The following is a 19297-nucleotide window of genomic DNA, read 5'->3' as shown; positions in this document are numbered from 1 at the left end:
CTTTAAATAAATCAGATTGACAGTTAAATGCACCTTGAAAAGTACCCTTTAGGTTCTTTTTGTTTCCATTTCAACTGCTATAATCTAACATGGGCTTGTATCATCACACAAATCTGTTGATTTCACTAAGTCCACTTCTCAAATTTGTGGGGCCTGAGCCAAGAGTGCACATGGAAACCCATACACCATTTGTCTAAATATTTAAAGGTCATAAATCTAGCTAACAAACGATTATGTAAAATGTGTACTGTCCTCCTTCTTTGAAAAACACATTTCATAAAGATCAGATAAGCGAGTCTGAATTTAGAATTTTTGGATTCCTTGAAGTTTTGCACTAGAACTTGATGGCACAGGAGAAGCTTGTTCCTAACCCCTGGTCTCTGACACAGAGCCTCATGGCCTACCCTCCTTTTCCTCCCACTATCAGCTCCAACATGCACAGTGAGGTGCCCTGTGTGGATACTTCAGCCAGCATGTCCCAGTTCTGTCTCTTTTGCCCATAGCAAATGCTATCCATTGGCCACCACTTGGGCATAGGTATGTGTAGCAAGGCAACAGAGTCCATCCTTGAGAGCAGAGACATTGGTTAAAGGCCTGAAAGTGTGCTTGGGGCCCTCTGAACTAAGAATCCCACGATTCCAGGCACCCAGGAGCAGGGGATGTAGACTCTAGGTGGACCCGACCCCTTGCCCCATGGAGGGTGCACAGACGGAGAACAGTTCAAAGGGGTCCCTTGTAAACACAGGGCCCAGGGCAGGGGACTTCTTTGCCTTGAACTATCAATGACACTGGATTCCCGCACACACATTCTACCACCTTTAATTCACTCTACATGTAAATATTATATCCATAATAACATTCATTATCAATTCAGGATTACATATTCACTTTCTTCTGAATTCTCTAACATGACAATAAAAGCATCACAATCCAAATATTCGTTTAAACTAGAAACTTTAGGGTCATCTTAAACTCTTGTCTTCCCTCGTCACTTTTTTTCCCAATCCTCTTTATTCTTTATTCTTTAGGTGAAATACTTTTAGTATCAAGACGCTATTTTCCACTCAAATGGCCACTGTACTAGGTAAAGCCTCATTATTTTTTTTGCATTACAGCAGTAGCCTCTTGAATGGTTTTCCTATCCATGTCATGTCCTAGCCCAACTCATTCCCTACTCTTTTTAAAGCATAACTGTAGTCAAGTCATTGTTATCTTTAAAAAGCTTTCATGCCTGTTCACTGCCAAAAGAATAAAGCTAACATATGAGTTTAGTTAGCATAGACAGCTTTTTTCCAGTGTGGCCCCAGCCTCATCAGCAGCCATTCCTCCCTGGGCCCATCCTGCCTTTCTCTTTGGCCACACTGGGCTCCTAATCATTCTCAGAATATTGCATGCTTTTTCCATTCTTATTCTCTGCTCATGCTATTTCTTCTTTCTGGGATACCTTTCTTCTTTGAGTCCCGGACAAAATTAATAACTTAATTTTTCCCTCATCTGTGTCCTGATTGACTTTTATGTCTAACTTTCTTGCAGAGTTTCTCAAATTCACATTGAGCTTAACTGAATGGCAGAAGCAGTGATTGTTCAATTTACATTAATTTGCTCTTAGTTTGGATATCCCCATATGCACACCCTGAGACAAGGATTTGTGTGCCAATAATTGAGAAGTGCAGGAATTACTGATAAAGAATAGGGAAGTGAGACAAGGGAAGGAAAACAGCCAATAACGTTTATATCATAGAGCCAAATAATACTGTGGGCAACTAGAGTTTAGGGTATTAGAGTGAGGGAGCAGAGCTACACTAACTCCCATTGGCAGTGCCTAAGGGCTGCACCCAGAGGTGTTGATTCCCCTGAACTTCTGGCCAGCTTTAGATGTAGAGCAGTTTTCCCTTTGCGGGGAAAACACAGTCACTAGCAGTTGGAAGTTAGTTGGAAAGCACTGTATGAGGCCCTTGTCAAATGCTCAGAAAACCCAAGTCAAGAATCCTATTGTCTTTGTGGCATGGTGTGCAATAAGCAGGGAAAGATGGCTTATGGTCCTTCCTTTACTATCAATCTGTTCCTTAATCTTTAGCTACACTAACACTGCCTGAGCCAACACTGCATCAATCACTGAAAAAGTTCTACTTTATTTAATCTTCACAGTACTAAGATGTAGCTACTGTTAGTCATTTTACAAAGGACACTGATGCTTAGAGTATTTAATTCATAGAATTTAAAAGAGAGAATTTGGGTGACAGAGTTAAGGAGATCCAGAAAAAGCATTTGAATCTGGGTAATTTTCAAAGAAAATTCAAATACTTAATAAAAAGATCTTGGAAAAATTAATCTGGTTTTTCCAGCTTTAGTATATTATATATTTAATTTTAGAGCCAAAATGTTGATTGAAATGGACATATTGTATAATTTATGTGCCTAATTTTAATAAGAAACTTTACATTTAATCCAAATTTGTGAAATCTAAATAAGAGCTTTAGTTACTTGTAAATTACTATGAGAATGATTAGCATTACTTTATTAGTTTTAAAAATCAATGATAAAAGCATCATAGTGCCAAACTTATAAGCAAAAATACTAAATTTTATCATAAAATTCTAGAAACTTGTTCTAAATGCCTAAATATATGTTATTATTAGGGATATGGGGATATATCTGTACATATAGCTAATTCACTTTGTTATACAACAGAAACTAACACAACATTGTAAAGCAATTATATTCCAATAAAGATGTTAAAAAATAATAATAAAATAAAATTTAAAAATAACAGAATGAAGATTGAAAAAAAATTAATGAATTTTTAACTCTAAAAAATTATAACTGGATTTGTACTTAATATTTTTAAAGAAAATATTAAACATAAATAAATATATGCCTTTGTGGAGTTTATGTATGAAAATTGTCCAAAAATTTGAAATATGTTTTTTTGTTTGTTTTACTTTTTTTTTTTGCAGTACGCGGGCCTCTCTCTGTTGTGGCCTCTCCCGTTGCGGAGCAAAGGCTCCGGACGCGCAGGCTCAGCGGCCATGGCTCACGGGCCCAGCCGATCCGCGGCATGTGGGATCCTCCCGGACCAGGGCACGAACCCATGTCCCCTGCATCCGCAGGCGGACTCTCAACCACTGCGCCACCAGGAAAGCCCCTGTTTGTTTTACTTTTAATAAAAATCTTGATCACTGTATATTTGAGTGTTACTGTTCATTCCTCCAAATTTTACAATTTGCTCCCAACCTTTCTTGAAGCAGGTGGAATACAAAACATTAAAATAAGAACAATGTCTACAGTGCAAGCACAGCTAGTATTCCTGTATTTTACCCCCATAAACAATCATTAAACCGGCCCAGCAGATCAATGCTACAAAAATAGAAGGAATTCTTCAAAGTATTTGGATATGGTGTTTTGTCCCATTAAGCAAAATGTTCTATAAACACTATCAAGAGCTGATATGTGTTGGGTCAAATGGGAAATCATCTCGATGATGACAGAACACTAACTATTTTGCTGAAAAGCTCAGTAGAAAATTACTCTCAATTCAGTTTTGATTTAAATACGTGAAGAAGTGAGTATTGTGGTTCTTGAAGATTCCTGGACAAAAGTTTACTTTAAATAATTTTTTAAAGAATGATTTAAGACATAATCAGCAATTCTATTAATTCAGCATTTACTCATAGGTATATATGTATACAATTTCTATTGAGTAACTCTTTCCTCACCAACCTCAATGGAGATCTTAGCCCTGATTTCTCTCTAAAAAAAAAAAAAGGAAAAGAAAAGAAGAGAAAAAGAAAACCATGACTTGCCTGATTGATCAAAGAACACCAAAGAGACTGTTGAAGCAAAAGCTCTAGATGTTTAGAAACATCTAGAAAAGGTTAACGTGTATTGTCTTTCAAAAGAAGAAAAACATAATTATTCATGATAGTATTCCAAGCCTGGAATTTTTCCATCAGAGTTCTGGAATGTTTAACAATATATCTTGGAAATAATAAAGTTTTTAAAAAGAAGGAAAGAAAAAAAGGGGGGTGGGGTTTAACCATATATTTGCTACTAAATTGTATTGTAAAAACTTTCCCATTTTATAGCCATATAAGCTCTGGCACATTCTAAAATATACATAAAATTTCTTCTATCTCATTTGTATTCTGCATTTGTAAATTCTGCCTCAAGTAAAATAAGCAATTGGGTGCAACATTTGCAAATTTTTATAAATAGTGTTCTAATTACACTATACTCCTGAATCCTTCTGTTTGGATTCAAGGTAGTGATGTCAAACATTACAAGAGTGTTTATTTCTTCGGAGTGGATGGGACACTTATATGACACATCTGTCTATTTTGGAAGACTACCCGATATAACACAAACACACACACAGGATTACATAGGTAATTTCATTTTTACAACTGATTAACATAAATGATTATTGGTTTCAGTAAATCTAACACTTTACATAATTTCAGCTTAAATGAAAAATAATATTTTACAATTCCAAATGGCTTCTGAATTCCCAACCACAATAACAAACCAAAAGAAACGTTAGCAAATAATTTAATCTCTTAAGAGAGGACAATTCTTAGATCATGAATTGGTATTAATCAGTTTTAGTTCTAGCCTTTATTTTACTCACTAATTTGTTCATTTATTCAACAAATCTTTAAGTTTCTTCTGTTGGCAGCCCTTGGACTGGGCACTAATAACACAATATACAATAGTAAATAAGTACCTCCTCTTAAGCAATCAGCAACAGGTGAATTTATTCTCTTTCCCTTTAAAGGGGGTACCCTAATTTGAAATACAAAAGATAATGTATAGCACAGAGTTTTGTAAATAAATCCTCTTCTAACTTTCACTGACTTTTTCTATTAGAAATTAAAGTTTATGCCAATTTATGGAACTTTGACTTTCTTCCACTTCAGCAGTCCTCACCCATGTTACACATCTAGAACAGTCCCGCTTTTGGAATCACAAACTTATTTATCTTTTTTGTGGGCCAAATATCTCATTATTTAACTCTCTCATTACCTTACTTTCATTACAAGTGTCTTTCCACATCATCAACATCCTCCAGTCCCTTGACCTCCCTTTACTTTCTTTTTTTTTTTCTACACTCATTCAACTTTTTTCATTTCCTTTCCAGAACAGCCTATAGACCATGATCCATCATTTCCCATTACTACATTCCACTCCACCCTAAGCCTGAATAAATTCAAAGATTTGTGTTTCAGTTCCTACAGTCAGGCTCCTAGGTACAACAGGACAAAATACACAACCCTAATGACTTGTTTCACAACAAAGTCAGGGTCTCCAAAGTCATCTGGGTCACCAATCAGGGATGACACATTTTTTAACTGTCCCTGGTCAGACATCTCTCTCATGTCCCTCAGGTTAAAATATTTATGAATGTATTTAAGTCTTGAAATGCAAGGTCCTTACCATTTAAAAGAATTTTTTTTTTTAGTCTCTGCAGCAAAAGTGTCCTTGCTTGTGCAGTCATCCCTCAGTATTCGAAGGGGACTGGTTCCAGGACCCACCAGGGATATCAAAATCTGCAACTGCTCAAACCCTCTGTGTCCACAGATGCAGAACCTATAGATACAGAGAGTTGACTGTACTTTTTCATCTTTATCTGTATTTCAACCCATCTTCTTTGCTCCAGAATAAATCTTTACCTTCCTCCTCTCAGACTGTACTTCACTAGTTTCATACTCTCCTCTATCCTCTACTTCTCTCTACCTCATGTACAAGTCTCTCCCATCCTACAAAATGTTTCCTTGACTTCTAGCTGCCTCCATTCCTCTTTCTTTCTATAGTCAAGATTCTCAGATCATTCTACTAGTAGCTTTCTCTATTTTTTCCATTCTCAACCCATGACCATCAGCTTCCAATCCATTTCCAATGGAATTTCTCACTAATGACCTCCTAGTTCCCAAATTAAACTGCAATGTTTTCGTCTGTACACAGTTTGACACTTCCATCATATCTGACATTAGTAACCACTGCTTGAAACTCTCTTCATCCTTGATTTTCATGAATCCAACTATTCAATGATTTTTCAGCCTTCCTTTCAGGTCACTCTTCAGCAGTGTTTTTCTAGGCTCCATCTCCTTCACCTACAGCTCAGTAAGTGTGTGCTCACTTTGGCTCGGGCCTTTCTACTCTTCTTATGCCAGATATTCCATGTGGCTGATTTCAATCACACGCAGGGTTTCATCCAATACATAAATGCTGATGACCCCAAAACTATATAGATCTCCCTCTATTCATCTTACTGGCAATAGTAATAATTTCTGGGGAGTAGGATTAGAAGATATTGGAAGATATAAATAGCACTCATATTTTCTATAAGGAACACGTATTCCTTTTATTTAAATTTTGTGAGTACTTTTATATTAAAAAGGAAATCTTAATGAAAAGCAGAACTTCTATTGTAAAGAACAAATATATCTCACTGTGGAATCTCACTATAACATTATGAGTATAATGAGATTCTCAAATAAGTAATTAAACTCCCTTACAGAAAGTCCAGGATGAACCTACCATATATATATATATATATATATATGTATGTATGTATTTATGTCAAACTCTGTGAAAATGCCATAGGTTCCGAATGCATTTATTAAATTTCTGAAGAGGTTGCTTCTTTTGACCTGTTGCTCACATACACTAATACTCAAACAATAACCCACACTAATCTATTACAATTATTTTTGGTTCATTTAAAATTGTTAGTTAAAGGTCTCCTGAGAGAGTTTTCTTTCCAGAAATTTCCAAAGAACTTATTCTTAAAATCCAAACAGTGGTTTAGAATTCCAAATCAGTAACAATGTGTGTTTAGAATGAAAAATGAAAATACACTTCAAACTAAATATTTCGAAATCAATTTCTTTCATGTTTACTCATCAATTCTTTGGTTCCGGGCTCTATGTTTTCCCTGAAACAGTTGACAGTTTTGCTTTTGGTATTAAATAACATAGGATTAGTCTGCCTAAGGGACCATCTGTTGTTCCATGCCCTGTCATGTCAATTCTGAGGCCTTTAGAATTGCATCCTGTGGTTTCTCATTAAGGGTAGAAGAAGGGCATCCTCTATCAGGAGCCTAAGCCTCAGAAATGTTGTCCATTCCAAATGAATCAACATACAGCTGTGACATGTGTCAAGTAAGACAGGATGTTTTTGTTTCATTATATGTAGATAAACTTGAGGTTTTAACAGATGGGAATGTAAGTTTGTTTGTTTTTCTTTCGTTAGGCTGTGCTTTATAGTGTGGATACATTAAATGCCTCAAGGGGTTTTCTCTACTTTATTTTATGTTACTACTGATATTCCTGATCAAACTATAAGTAAAAACAAACTCCTGCTTATTATATGTTAACTAGTTTCAAGCAAATCAGCAATAATTATATCCTTTTAAAGTTACAAGAGAAAAAGGGTGCCTTCTACTTCAACTTCAAAAATCCTTTAACAGTTTCAAAAAGCTCAAGAGAATATAATAAGTACATACAATGAGGGTGTTACAAATAAGCATAAACAAATTCATACTGATTCAGTAAGGGAAGGTTAAGGAAACCTTTCCAGCAGTCAGAAATTTTGTACTTAATTGCACAATAACTTTGTGACACATATGGCCAAAAGGAATGTGCTGAAAGTTATTCCTGGGTCTACCCCAGAATTCCTTCTCCTTTCAGAAAAATCATATAAAGTTGGTTTAAATACCAGTGCATATTTCATTTTTATATTTTTACCTATATGTAATTATTTCATTGTTTCAAAATATAAACCACCTAGTAGTAGTATATTTATGACTCTTCAATAACCGTGGCGTATAAGACACAACTCATGGGCCATGAGCCATGAGGGTATGGAAAGATAAAAGCCTCACAGTGGGTACAGTCTAAAAGCCTCACAGTGGGTACAGTCAAGAATCAGGGATCACCGTCTGAGATGCAAAAGAAGATCCAATATGAAACAGATGAATATAGTCATCTCCAGAAATAACAAACTTTGATTTTCTGAGAATATGTTTGCAAATGAGACCACAGGGACCCCAGATCTCCAGTAAGAAGTCTGGCCTATCTCCAAGAGTCAGTCACCTTAACAAATATGCCCCTCAACTCCAATATGAGTCAATTCACTAATATAAAAAGAGAATGAAGCAGCTACCAATTTTACCATAACGTGTCTGAGATAATTGTTATCTTGTTAAAATAAAAGAACTGTAGAATCTAGGGAAAAAAACCAACATGAGCAAAGAAGAAAAGTTTGTGTCTATCATGGTCTGTATAATGTTACGGATTTTGCTTCTGGGAGAAAAACTGTTCAGCCACTAGATAGCTATATTCGATACCAGAGTAAATAATTTCTTCAAGCTTTCCCATAGGCTGAATGAAATATTCCCCCGAGCCATCACAAATCCTTTGCTCCTGTTTTTTAGAGCATCCTTCTGGTTACTAATTTCATTTTCCAATTTCCTTTGCATCTAGAAGGTAAGGCCCCAGATATCAGACAAAGTATATGTCCATACAAATTAATTAGCTAGGCCTATAACTTATCAAACCTTCTCTGGTGAGTTTGGGTACTATGAATTGACTGATTCAACCAGGCCCATGGGAAAACAAACAATAGCAATATTTTCTGAAATTGAAATCTCACATCATGGAAGGTAGACCAAGAGGCTCTGCCTCCACTCCAGGAGCTGTATGTATATATCCTCTCTTAATGCCATTGTGCACCCAAAAGTCATCAAGACAAAGGTCAGTTCCCAGGGAGCTTAAGGCCTAGCAAAAGAGTTAAATGTCTATAATCATTTGTATTGTAACAGACTGATTAGCATATCACATCCAAGCATCATGACTACACCAATGAGGAGAAGATACATTTTACTGAAAGAATAAGAGAAGCTTAATAGATGAGTCAGCCAATCAGCCAAAAAATATTTTTCAGGTACTGTGGCATTGAGCAGGGATTTGAATTTTGACAGAGTGGAAAAAAGGAATTGCCAAACTAAAATTAAAAAATACCATGAGTGAAGTGCTGCTCATGTTTAAGTAATACAGAGACTCTAATTTGACTGATTTTACAATATATAATAGAACCAGAGGCTATACAGGTAAGCTGGATTTGGATCCTAATCCAGACCTGGTTTTCCTTGTACAAAGCTAAGGAGTGTTTATTTTATAAGAACCCAGAAGAGGAATGTTTTTGAGCAGAGATACTCTGAGTATACTGCTGTGTCTTATGTATGCTGAGATCACTCTGGAAGTCAGTAAGGACAGATTTCCTATGGAAGAGACAAGGGGCAGTGGATTCAGTGGGGAAGCTATTGTGATTGTTGAAATGAGAGTTAATAAGGAGCTGAACTAGCAGAGCAGTAATAATATAAAAAAGGCAAGAGACAGCATTATTAAATTTAGTTAACAACTCCATTATTTATTGATGTGCCTTGTGTACCCAAATCTTGATATGAAATTACAAAACTGAAGCTTTCAGTTACAAAGAACTAGAAGATAATATCAACCTAAAATAAAGTAATTTGATAATGTATATTATCAAATATTGTGAACCTCAGAAGTAAAAGAAAAACCTGCCATCTATGGGTATGTAGCAGGTCAGTAATATTACCTGTTTTATAAAGATGTAACTTTAATCAAGTCGATCTGATTCCCTCTCTCAATTCAGAAAATTACTGACAGAATCAAAATTCCTAGTCATCTGAACTGAGGGATAGGAAGAGCTAAATGTGATCAATATAAAGATGGTGCTGCTGGTCACACTATTTCACCATCATCCCAAGTAGCCTTCCTAGGATTGCTGAAGAATCTTTGCCAAAGGAGTGAAATAAGAACATATGCACCAAGTCTTCTTTGGAAGATCCATTCATTCACTTATTTATTCACTTATTCGGCCAATACTTAGTAAGCACTCACTGTGTGCCAGTAGGATAGTAGGCTTTGGGTAAACAGAGATGATAGAAGACAAAGCTGCTGCCTTCAAGGATCTCATAATCTAGTAAGGGCAGTGGCCAAGAAAGCCTAAAGCAATGGGTGATGTGTTACAACAGAATATAGGGCACACTAAAGCAGTAGACCTAGATATCAAAAAACGGAGGACGGGATGGGATGGTCAGAAAAATTTGCCCAGAAAAAGAAATATCTAAGTACTAATTAATGAGAAGTGATAAAGAATAGTAAAATATACTTTTATTTAAATATCAGGACTTTATACTTCTTATGCTAATACTTTGATCTAATTTCTCTAAAAGTTGAATACAGGTATAAAACTAAACATATTTTAATTTTTCTTTCAGTGTTATTGTAAGAAATTTGTCTAGTTTTTATTTCTAGATTTCTAAATTTATTGTTAATTAAAGTTTGGTAAAACTAATCACCATTATAACATTGCATTCTTTTTTTTTTTTTTTTTCCCTGTACGCGGGCCTCTCACTGTTGTGGCCTCTCCCGTTGCGGAGCACAGGCTCCGGACGCGCAGGCTCAGCGGCCATGGCTCACGGGCCCAGCCGCTTCGCGGGATCTTCCTGGACCGGGGCACAAACCCATGTCCCCTGCATCGGCAGGCGGACTCTCAACCACTGCGCCACCAGGGAAGCCCTAACATTGCATTCTTAAGAGATAAAGATGAAATCATCTTCCTTTTCTATAGTGAATTGGTAAGTTAAAAAATTTGCTTAAAACCAGTAAAAGAAAAGTCTACCATACAGAGAGTCAAATACTCCCTTAATGCCTTCTCCTCTTGGTTCCTAAAATTCTCATGTGTTATTGCTTCCTAGATGGTTATTTTGGAGAAAAGATGTATTTAATTGAGACTGTTGGTATGGAAATTTTCCATAATCAAAATTCTAGTGTTGAAATATTTCTAGAGACCACATAGCCCAACCTCCCTTTTTTTTTTTTTGCAGCTGAAGGTTTTTTCTGAGCTGAGGCTCAGAGCATTCAAATGGCATACAAGTTTATGCGTTCAGTTTTTTCAAGAACTAGGAATAATTCCCAGGTCTCCTCAAAATACAATGTTCTTTCCACTCTTGTAATTTGTTGATGAGTTCACTATTATTTTATGGTACAACCCAAATGCTTGACCAAAACTTAGCATACCTCAGCTATTGCCTGTTCTTCCTTCTGTATATCTCATCTGGAAAGAAACGACCATCTACCTTGCCAAATAGTTTTAAGTCATTCCTGGATCCTTTATCTCATAAATCTAACTGGTCATTATGTCCTGTTGGTTCTACTTCCAAATAAGTTTCAAATGTTTCCCCTCCTCATTATCCTTCCTGCTGTTGATCTAATTTGGGGGATTACCATACCCAATTTTGACTACTATAATAATTTCCTACCTTAAATCTCTCCTCCAATCTAACCCCCCACTTGCTCTAGAATGACCTTTTAAGACTACAATTCTGATCATCATCTGCCAGTTTAAAGTCTCCAATGGCTGACCGATCCACTAAAGACAAGAGTTCAAGAGTACCATAATCTGACCCCTGATCATATATCCCACCATAACCCCACTGGCACGATGCAAGCAGTTTCCTGAACGTGACACGCTGTTTCCTGCCTCTATGAATGTTGTCTTCTCTCCTTAAAATACCCTCCTCCTCCTTATCATGAAGCTAACTTATTCTCACCTTTCAAGATACCCTCAACCGAAACTTTACCTAGAGAGTCTTTACTGGCAATCCTCCAAAACCTGGAGGTGTTAGGTACCTCACTTTTAAGATCCCAAAGCACTTTGGGCACAAATCAATCATAGCACTTATCCAACTGCAATATAACTGTAAATTTACATGTCTGTCTCTTCCACTAACCTTGAACTTCTTAAAGGTAGGGACCCACTTTCATTCCTGCCCACTAGAACCTAGCGCAATAATTAAAACATAATATATACATGATAACTACTTTTGAATAAATGAAGGAATGATTCAACATGAATAAATAAAGAGTTAATAAGTGAATGAATATCTATAATGCAAATAAAATGGAAGCCCATGTATAAAAATATAACTATTATATGGACAGGCACCAGAGAAATGATTTGTTACACAAGCCCAATAAATAAAAGAAATATGTAAGGTTTTGAATCAACATATTACCCACAGTACACCAGAAATATATTTATGAATGAGAATTTTGTAGGAATATATTTTATAGTAGAACTTCACCTGCATTTTAACTGCTTTGATCTTTAAACTAAGGTCTTTTGAGGGTGTGGAGTCCTCAAAATAAAATTGTTCAGTATTTAAACTCCTGGCCATGAGATCCCACTTCTACCTTTTTAATCAACTAATGAGATACCCACTAGAGCCAGACATCTCATGAATAGGCAATGTGAAAGCCTACCTTCTGTGATTACTGCTGTAGGCTATTATCAGTGGAAGCACTGTAAAACGTGTATGCAGAGGTATGAACTAATTCTAAATAATATTAAGAGTACAAATGCAATGGACAAGAGCATTAATCATAAAAAAAAAGAGAGAGAGAGAGATGTGTCCCTCACCACCTCAACCTCTGGCTAAATGCCACAGCAAGTCATTCTTTGATCTTTTCTATGACCTTTTCAAGTACTAAGTATATTTTTAATATTCTATGAATATAAATACATGTTTGTCATTACCCTTCCTATGATGCATTATAAGGCATTAGCAAAGCAAAATGAATCTGATTTTGAAGGTTTAATTGCACAGTTTTTGCATACACTTTAATAGGTAATGCAAAACCTTCTCAGCAGGTGTACAATGAGATAAAGTGATTTTTCATGAATAATTCATTATTTTAAAAAAACACTTCTGCTAAGATACAATTTGCAATCATGTTTTTCAGGAGAGATCAGTGAAAATTCAAAGCTGTCATTCCCAATTTGTTTTAGTTCAGATTCAAAAGGTCACCCACTTGACACAATGGAAACTAGAAATGCCCTTTTCTTTTTTCATGTCAACATGTTATTCTCCATATTTTCTATCTAAAATGTTTTTGAAACCTGAAGAGTAAGAAATTTTATGCTATCCAATAAAAATTACTTAGAAAAGATGAAATTTTATTAAAAATTCCCAATAAATTAATTCCAGTAGAATTCTCTAAGAAGGTAGTAATAATCTCAGAATGCCCTGCTATATAATATCTGGGAAATTTTATATAAAAATGCCATTTTACTCTACCATGGACCTGGAAGTCAGTGATTCAAACTTTGCCCCTGTATAGACTATCATTAAAAATGTCATGGTTTAGGGGAGTGGGGGAGGGATGGAGTGGGAGTTTGGGGTTAGCAGATGCAAACTCATATATAGAATGGATACACAACAAGGGCCTACTGAATAGCACAGTGAACTATATTCAATATCCTATGATAAACTATAATGGAAAAGAGTATAAAAAAGAATATATATATTATATATATATATATATACACACAGACACACAACTGAATCACTTTACTCATTATTTACAATAGTCAAGATATGGAAGCAACCTAATGTGCATTGATGGATGAATGGATAAAAAACTACATATACATACATATATATATGTGTGTGTGTGTGTGTGTGTGTGTGTGTGTGTGTGTGTGTACACACACACTGGAATATTATTCTGCCATGAAAACGAAGGAAATTGTGCCATTTGGGACAACATAGATGGACCTTGAGAACATTATGCTAAAGGAAATAAGTTGAACAGAGAAATACAAATACCCTATGATCTCACTTACATGTGGAATCTAAAACAAACAAAAAAGAGCTCATGGATACAGAGAACAGACTGATGGTTGCCAGAAGAGATACGGTAAGGGGATTGGGAAAATGGGTGAAGGGTATTGAAAAGTACAAACTTTCTACTATAAAATAAGTCATGGTGACGTAATGTATAGCATGGTGACTATGGTTAACAGTACTGTATTTTTGTGTATTTGAAAGTTGCTAAGAGAGATCTTAAAAAGTTTTCATCACAAGAAAAAAAATTTGTAACTATGTATGGTGATAGATGTTAACTAGACTTATTGTGGTGATCATGTCACAATACATACAAATATCAAAGCATTATGTTGTACTCCTGGAACAAATATAATGTTACATGTCCATTATAGCTAATTTTTTTTAAAAAGCTAAACACAGTATTATCACATAATCCAGCAATTACACCCCTAGGTATTTATCCAACTGATTTGAAAACACATTCACACAAAAATGTGCACATATGTATATCAGTTTAATTCATAACCACCAAAAACTGTAAGCAACCAAGATTTTTTTCAATAAGTGAAAATAAGTGAATGTATATAAAAAGTCCTGGTACATATATACAATGAAATATTATTTAGTGATAAAGAGAGACGAGCTAATAAGCCATGAAAAGTCACAGATGAACCTTAAATGTGTACTGCTGTTTGAAAGAAGCCAGTCCAAAAAGACCACATACATTATGATTCTATTTATGTGACAACCTGGAAAAGACAAAACTGCAGAGATGATAATCACATCAGTGGTTTCCAGAGATACAAGTCGGTAAAGAAGGTTAAATAGGTGAAACTATTCTGTATGATATTGTAATAGTGAATACAAGACACTAAACATTTGTTAAACCCATTTGAACGATTCAACACAAAGAGTGAACCTTGACAAAAGAACCTAACTACATTACAAATGTGTGAAACAACTTACCGAAGGGGGTTGGGGGGAAGGTGCTGACTTAAGTAATTTTGAAAATGAGTGGAGTCTATAAAATTAGGGGCAAAAGAAATTGTATGTAAGCATTTGTGTTCTAGTTGATAAAGTGATATCCCAAGAGGGATGGGATAACAATACTAATACTGCTATGCATGCATACTGGAGTAGAACAATTAAGTAAATGGATGGTGAATGGAAGAAACCAGGTTTCTCATTGTTAGAGTGGTAGGTTACAGATAAGCAAGAGCAGGGGTCTAGAAGAGCCATGTGGTAGTGGATTACAGTCTGAGACATCAGCATGAACTGGTGTTTAGTTTAAAATAAATATAAGTGATTATACAAAAAGATCTCTTATAGATATGTGTACACACACAGCTTAGTATACACACATATGTGTCTTTGCTCTATCAGCGGAGAGGGCTTAGAAGCAATGATACCCCAGCTGCAACAGCACACCTAGCCCCAGATACAGGTTTCTAATACCATTCTCCAATAAAAAGAACCAGGACTCCTGGGGGTAATGGCTGGTTCTAGCACTGGGGCAAGAACTATACAAGATGAGCCTATAGCTCTTGTAGTGCCAGAAAGTATGGAAGTACTCTCATACACATACACACACAGCTATCTCAAAGGGACACAGGAGTCGACTTGAGCTCCCAATGACCAAAGCTGGAACAATTTGAACTATAAAATAAAGTAGTACTGTATTATAACCAAAGTATAAAATAAATATTCATTATTTCATATCTGATCTAAGTAAATAATTAAATAAATAAAGAAGTGGGAAAGAATAAACATATCTCCCATGCAGAATTCCAAATCATTTATGCAGATACTCCACCCTCCAAGAGGTGAAGCATAACTCCCCTGTCAAGTGTGGACTGCGCATAGTAACTTCCTACCAAGGAATACAATATAGAAAGAGGAGGAAAGAGTAACTTTACAATGCAGAAGCCCAACAAACACTACCTCAGCCAGATAGCAAGGTCCACATCGACAATGGAAACATTGTTATTATGTCATGTAGATAATATGTACCCAAGTATGACTTGATGAAAATGGCACTTTACCTCTGTGATCTTGCTCCCAAAAACACATAACCCAAATCAAATCATAAGAAAAAAATATTACAAATCCCAACTAATGTTCATTTCACAAAATATTTGGCCAGTACTTCTCAAAACAAGATCATTAAAAGTCATTAAAATCTTCGAAACCGTCACAGCCAAGAGGAACCTAAGAAGACTTATGACTAAACATAATTTAGTATTCTGAATGCGACATGAAACAAGAAAGAAAAGGAAACAAACAGAAAAAAAACCAAAAAGAAATATGAATAAAGTATGCACTTTATTTAATATGTCAATATTCATTCATTAATTATACCAAATGTACCATACTGATGTAAAATATTAATGAGAGAAATTGAGTGGATATGTGGGAACTCTGTAATAACTTCACAAGTTATCTATAAATCTAAAACTGTTCTAAAATAAAAAGCTAATTTAAAAAACAATTACTTAACTTCAGGGGATAATAAGGAAACAATTCATTACCTTGAAAATTGGTAAATTAAAAGAAAAAATCATGCATTTATCCTGTCACTCATAAATGAACTATATGCTGGGCTTTGCAATGTCAACTTGCCTAGGCTGATTTACATTTCCAGAGTTCCCCTTCTTGTATGTTTCTGATTAAGGCAGTCCACAAGGGACAATTCAAGGCCCATGTAGGATGAAGCCTGTTGTGACCCCAAGCACACCTGGAAGGTGAGGCCAGTCTTCCTCAAGTCAGGTTGTTTGAGAATGTAGCCCAAAGCAAGTGGTAAACCCCATCTTTCACTAAATATCAGCACAAGACCAATATATAGCAAAACTATTACCACGAGGGAAAGTTGAAAATAATTTTGAAGAGAGAGTAAGCAAGACAGAAGCCACAGTCTACTGTAAACTAACCTAGGAAGTGACATTCCATCACTTTTTCCACATACTATTCTTTACAAGAGTCACTGGGTCTAGCCTACACTCAAAAGGAAGGGGTTACAGGAGCACATGAATACCAGGAGACAGGGGAGACATTTTAAAAGTTGCCTACCGGAGTTTGCCCTCTGGGCCCCACTGATTCACATCCCTCTGACATGCAAAACACATTCATCCCCTCCTAGAGTCTGCAAATTCTCATCCCATCACAGAATCAGCTCAAAGTCCAGAATCTCATCATCTAATTCAGGTCCATGTGTAGACTGGGCTCCTCGGGTATAATAACTAGTTTTTTCCTTTCTAATAATTAAAGATGCTTAATTTCCAAATGTAAAACTTGAAATAAAATTAACTTCAAAGTAAATACCTTCTATCTGTCATTAGCAAATCTTGCATCATTCATCATATATATATATATATATATATATATGCAAATGGAACCTCAAATGATGCTTCTAGACCTTACAGCTTCCCTATCTCTCCAGATATCAGAAGCACTTCTCTTAGAGCGTTAGCAAACTCCCCTCCCTAGACACAAATCAACCCATCAAATGACACAGAGCACAGAAAGAGAGAGATCTCCTCCTTTTGAAAGTCAATTTATAAAATTCCAGAGAAGGCTTCTGGCTGGTCCACTCTGAGTTATATGCCTGTTGCTGGGTTGATCCTTGATCAATAGGAAGGGTACGGCCATCGCAAACTCATGAGAATGGGAGTAGAAGACGGCCAGGTCCCCTGAAGAGAAGAGGGTGGTTACCAGAGGAGGAAGGAAAGAAATATGGGACAAACAGAAAAAACAGTTTCATTATAATGTTTATTTTAAATCTAAATCAATTACTATGTGAGTTATCTAGCCACACCTAAAAGGTACAAAGAAACAAACATTAGGATTCAGGTCACTTTACCTGAGCCAAGATTTCCTGCTCTTGAATATCAATAATCTTTATAGTCATTCATATTCACTATATATTTAAAATTTCAGTTCATTTGCATTTAATGCTTCCCACCTTGATTAGAAGAAGAATATATGTATTTGATTTTGTCCAAGCAAAGATTTGCAGTATATTAGTCTGTGTATATTGGTGCTGTACATTAATGTTAAAATAGCTTTTAGGTATGACTCAAATGTAAAAGTTCTCCAATATAACTCACCCAGTAAAAACATGGTATGTGCAACACAGCATCTTTTAAAAAGTAATCTCTCTTATAAGAAGGTGATACTACTGACATGTTATTGATATGTTATTTGTTTTGAATTATATTTTCAACTTCTTTATTTTAAAATAAAACACATATATAAAAAAACAGAGAATAAATAAATAACTTAATGAGTTATTTTAAGGTGAACTCACTTATAACTACTATCCAGATCATAAAATAGAATTTCGCAAGGCATCCATAAGCCCTTCCACATAACCCAGCACAATAACAAGTCCCTCACTCCCCCAGATATAACTACAATCCTGATGATTATAACAACCACTGCCTTCTGTTTCATTATAGTTTTATCACCTAAGTACTGTTTAATTAAACAAGGAGAAAATTAGATTGAAGTGACTCTAATGCCATGGCCTACATAAGTAACCAAACCAAAATGTAAGCCTGTAAGTGGCCCAAGTTTACAAAATTGAAACCTAGGGACAACCAGTCACAAACAGCCAGGCTTTAAGCTGCAGCCAATCAATAATCTCCTTACTTTGCTTTCACATTTTCTCTATAAAGAAAGTCTCTCCCCTGAGCTCCTGTTGGTGGAGCTCTACTAACTGCTTCCAGTCTGGTGTTGCCTGATTAGAATGGATTTTTGCTCAAATAAATTCTTAAAAATTTTAATATGCCTGTTTGTCTTTGAAAATTATGCATCCCTAGACACCACAGTTTAATCTTGGCCCCTTTTAAAATTTCACTGTTTCTCTTAAATCTCTGTTAATCTATAGGTTCCTCCTTCATCCCTTTCTTCTCCTTATAATGTACCTATTAAAGAACCTGGGGCATTTGACCTGTTGAATATCCCAGCAGGTTCCCTTAGCAGTTAAGTTCTTTTGATTGTTACTTCAGCTCTCCCAATGATCCTGTGAGGTCGTTAATAACCCTGAATAAATCCCTTTCTGTTTAAACTAGCTAGAGTGAGTCCAAGCGCCTGCAACTAAGAACCCTGATTACAAAACGAGAATAACTTTTTTGTTACAAAGTTAATTCCACATACATAATTATATGTATATATACATATATGTGAAGTGGAATGTAGGATGAGGATGATAGCTATCTGTGTGACAGAATACTTACTGAAATTTTTATTACCCTAGGTGAAAAACAAATTTATATCATGAGCAACAGTGTTACAGCTTAGTTTCTTAAAGTCATTTAGACATTAAAGTGGCAAATCTTTCTAAAGGTGTTTATCACTTGTTAGAGATTCCTGTGCAGTTCTCTGTCAATGGGACGATAGTAGGTAAAGACATGAGTTGATGTGGATGAAAATCTCCATGAGGAAACACATGTAACGAGAGATCCGTGGCACATTTTAGGTTTGTAATATCTCCAACAAAACCCAAATTAGCTGTATAATTTGAAAATGAAATATAATTTAGCCTATAATAAGCATAAACAATGTATATACTTCCAAAAATAGAGGTAATCATTTATCTTT

The 19297-nt window shown here is 35.6% G+C and overlaps 1 long non-coding RNA gene across 1 annotated transcript in view; it reads right to left on the bottom strand.

Annotated features, from left to right (window-relative positions):
• Positions 1 to 16002: 16002 nt before the first annotated feature.
• Positions 16003 to 19297, bottom strand: part of LOC137221522 (uncharacterized) — a 105469-nt gene continuing 102174 nt past the window's right edge. Inside the window, exon 4 of the long non-coding RNA XR_010942050.1 lies at positions 16003 to 17385. This is a non-coding gene — a long non-coding RNA (uncharacterized lncRNA). The remainder of the gene's footprint in view (positions 17386 to 19297) is intronic.

The sequence above is a fragment of the Pseudorca crassidens genome, chromosome 3, assembly GCF_039906515.1.
Source record: "Pseudorca crassidens isolate mPseCra1 chromosome 3, mPseCra1.hap1, whole genome shotgun sequence".
NCBI lineage: Eukaryota > Metazoa > Chordata > Mammalia > Artiodactyla > Delphinidae > Pseudorca > Pseudorca crassidens.
The sequence above is the reverse complement of the archived record's forward strand: the minus strand, read 5'-3'. Positions and strand labels throughout refer to the sequence as shown.